This window comes from Suncus etruscus, chromosome 2 (assembly GCF_024139225.1).
Source record: "Suncus etruscus isolate mSunEtr1 chromosome 2, mSunEtr1.pri.cur, whole genome shotgun sequence".
In the NCBI taxonomy this organism is placed as follows: Eukaryota; Metazoa; Chordata; class Mammalia; order Eulipotyphla; family Soricidae; genus Suncus; species Suncus etruscus.
Genome location: NC_064849.1, coordinates 39,520,282 through 39,524,590, shown reverse-complemented (window position 1 = coordinate 39,524,590; position 4,309 = coordinate 39,520,282).

Genomic DNA, 4,309 nt, shown 5'->3' with positions numbered 1-4,309 from the left:
AATGGCTGGTGTCTGATTGACTGAAGCCTAGGTCAAGTTACTATAATGCATGTTCAGGGTTAAAGGCCACCCTGAACATAAATAAAAATTTTACAAGTTCCTATTCCTATTAGATAAGAACTACTTTCTACACATAAGATTCCTCATTTTAATGTGACTTTGTAAAAAGTAACAATGCCACTGATGCATATGGGAGTAAAAATAACAAGCTAAACAATCTCTATAACTTGTCTACTAGAATTTCCTATTAAACAAATCCAGAAAAAGGGGGTAGACATAAGGAAATATACTATAAGAATTATATATATTAAGGAAATATACATAAGAATATATACAGATCTTTTGAAATATCATGGGGGGGATAATATTTGGAGCACATCTTCAGTCTGTGATGTGGTTTTATGGGTTCTGAAAAGAAAAAAAAATGGCTCATGGCAGTCAAGGATCAGGAAATGTCCTTGAGCAGAGGATCTCTCAGGAGCCAAATCCAGTAGCAAGCAATAGTCCACAGTGAAGGAAGGTGGGATAGTCCACAGTAAAGGGGCTGCCAAAAGTAAATCAGCAGGAGTGGCAGCAACAACTTCTTCTCTGGCCAAGGCAAGGTTGACTAGGATGTTGTCCTTTTGCTTTGGGAGCCAGCTGGGAGTGGGTTGAGTGAGGGTGGGGGGAATATTTCAGTTCTTGAGGAGTTAAAAACTGAGGATAAACAGGGTTAAATAGGGGAAAAAAATAACAAAACAGGGGTAAGAGAGTGAAAGGATAAAAAAAGGATTTATAAAGTGGTGAGAAGGATAGGGGGAAGGGAAGGATTATATATTACAGGGGGAAGGACTATATACAGGCATATATATACAATACAGATGGACATTAGACACAGAGCTGGTCATCCTCCCCACTCTCTCACTCTCTCATACACACACACACACACACACACACACACACACACACACACACACACACACAATGAGGATTGATCCATAGATTGAAGTTGAAAAACTGACCCAGGTGGCGCAGGTCAGAGTTCTTAAGTAGGTCAGATGGTAAGGTTTTCCAATTCTTAGGAAAATTATCATGAGTGAGGGTGAATTTGCTGAAAAAAGGCTTCCTGATGGGGCCGGAGAGATAGCATGGAGGTAAGGCGTTTGCCTTTCATGCAGAAGGTCATCGGTTTGAATCCTGGCGTCCCATATGGTCCCCCGTGCCTGCCGGGAGCAATTTCTGAGCATGGAGCCAGGAGTGGCCCCTGAGCACTGCCGGGTGTGACCCAAAAACCACAAAAACCACAAAAAAAAAAAAGGCTTCCTGATAGTGCATAGTACATTACTAAAACAATCATAGTTTTCAAGTCTAGAATAGTAAGTAATGTGGTAGAGAGGATTGTAAAAGTACTTTAAGTACTGTCCAATGGGTCTTGAGCATCCTGGTTCCTTTTCTGAAAGCAAACTGGGCATTATGATTTACTAGTAAATTAGCTTGAATTGAAAATTAATTGTAAAAGCATAATGAACGAGCACTGTAGCTACATTTTATATGGCATGCAGTTGCTTAATTCAGTGTTATCTATGGAAATAATCAATAGATCATATTAGCAGGCATAATCATATGGAAAATGAGTAGATTAGAATATTTTTAAAGACATTATTATAATGAGCATTGCATTTGGAGTCTAATATAATGTAGCACTGAAATGCAAAACTAGGGTGACCCACCTGTATCTCCAAGAACCGTGTGAAAAAAATATTAAAGAGTCATTATAAACATATTAAAATTAAGACACTAAAATATTCTTATAGTGAGCACTATAGTGGGAGATCATGGCTGCTAGATGCATTCTGCACTTGTTTCTGTGGATAAAAGCATTAGAACATTATTATAGACATCTATAAATAGCAGTTAATTGCTTGATCTAATCTAATCTAAACAGCTTTATCTGTTGCTGCAGTTTTTTTTTTGAAGTATAAAAGGGAATATAAACTTTTGTGTTTCTCCTCTTCCACTCAGTTTCTTTTCTTCTCTTTCTCTATATCTGAAGCCAATGGTGAGACAATTATCAGTTAGACCATTGTGTTTCTTTTTTGGGGGGGCCACACCCAGCAGTGTTTATGGGTTACTCCTGGTTATCTGCTCAGAAATAGCCCCTGGCAGGCATGGGGGACCATATGGGACGCCGGGATTCGAACCAACCACCTTAGGTCCTGGGTCGGCTGCTTGTAAGGCAAATGCCTCTGTGCTATCTCTCTGGCCCCACCATTGTGTTTTTTCAAACAGTTATTCTAAATATCACATATAAGTTATATCATTCTCTATACTTCTTCTTCTGGCTTGATACATTCAACATAATATCTAGTTCCATCCAGGTTGTGCAATTTGCATGAATGTATCATTTCTTACAGCTATGTAGTATTCCATTGTATGTATCACATCATTATGATCCACTCATTTGTTTTTGGACATCTAGGTTGATTCCAAGTCTTAGCTATTATACTGAGTGTTGCAATGAATAGCGATATGCATACACCTTTTTGGATGAGTGTTTTTCTATCCTGGGAATAGATACCCAAAAGTGGGATTACTGGGTCATATGGCAGAATGATTCTGAGATTGCTGAAAACCCTCTATACTGTTTTTTATAGGGGTTGGACCAGGCAGTATTCCCACCAGCAGTACATTAGAGTTTCTTTCTTACCACATCCCTGCTAATATAGATTTTTCCCATTATTTTTGATATTTGCCATTTTTATTTGTATAAGATGACATCTCACTGTTGTCTTGATTTGGATTTCCCTAATGATAAATGATGATGAACATTTTTTTCATGTGTCTGTTGGCCATCTGAAGGTCTTCCTTAGAGAAGTACTTGTTCATTTCCTCTTCTCATTGTTTGATGGGCTTTTAGGGTTTTGTGGCGTTAACCTTTGTGTGTACTTTGTATATCATATAGATCTAACCTTTATCTGATATGTTGAATGCAAATATTTTCTCTCATTCAACTAGTTGTCTTCTAATTTTATCCCATCTTTCTTTTGCCATACAGAAACTTTTTTGTTTGATGTAGTCCTATTTATTCAGGTTTGATTTGTAGCTCTTGCCATTGGCATTCTATCATCGAAGACTTCTTTAAGATTTAAGTCTTAGAAGGTAAAATATTACTTCTGAGTATATTCTGATATTATATATCAGAATAATATATATCCTGATATATTATTCTGATATTATATATTATAATATATATATTATTATATATATTATAATATATATTATAATATATATTATAATATATATAATATATATAATATAATATATATAATAATATATTATATATCAGAATAATATATATCCTGATATATTATTCTGATATTATATATCAGAATAATAATATATAATAATATATTATATATCAGAATAATATATATTTAATTATTATATAATAATATATATTTAATTAAGATTTAAGTCTTAGAAGGTAAAATATTACTTCTGAGTATATTCTGATATTATATATCAGAATAATATATATCCTGATATATTATTCTGATATTATATATTATAATATATATATTATATATATATTATAATATATATTATAATATATATATTATAATATATATAATAATATATTATATATCAGAATAATATATATCCTGATATATTATTCTGATATATATATCCCATCAGTGTTCTGGAAGAGATGAAAATGTAATCAATTATTTTTCAGCACCATGATTTATTAATACTATTTTAGGCATATGATGTTCCAAATCCATACACACCACCAGTGTCAGCATCACTAAACCAATAACTTAAGGTCTGTTTCCAGCCTTCTCATAGTTACCACACCAAGATATTAAACTTTAGATCTGTAGACTTATTGAACTTCAGATCTCCCTCACCATTGTAGGTAGACTTCATCAAATCAATTAAGTAACTAGACTGATAGAAAGATAGGGGGAGGGTGCATTCTCTTTCTCCTGTCAGGAATTCGAACTCCTGGGTTTGGGGTCTTCATATATAGATTGATTTATACCACTAGCTTTCCTAGTTCTCCAGCTTGCAAATGGCAGGTTAGAAGGGTGTTAGCCTTCATAAACTTGTGATACAATGATAAATGTATAAATGTACAATGATAAATGATAAATGTGTGTTCTATTTGTTCTGTTACTCTGGAACCCTTATGGACACATGTATCCAGTGTTCCCAGGTTTTCTCCAATATCCCTGCCCCTTCAGACTACCATCTTGGCAGGCACTTTTTTGTTAAAATTTGAGTCTGATGATTCCAGTTCCACAATTTCTTTTGTAATTTGTCACTG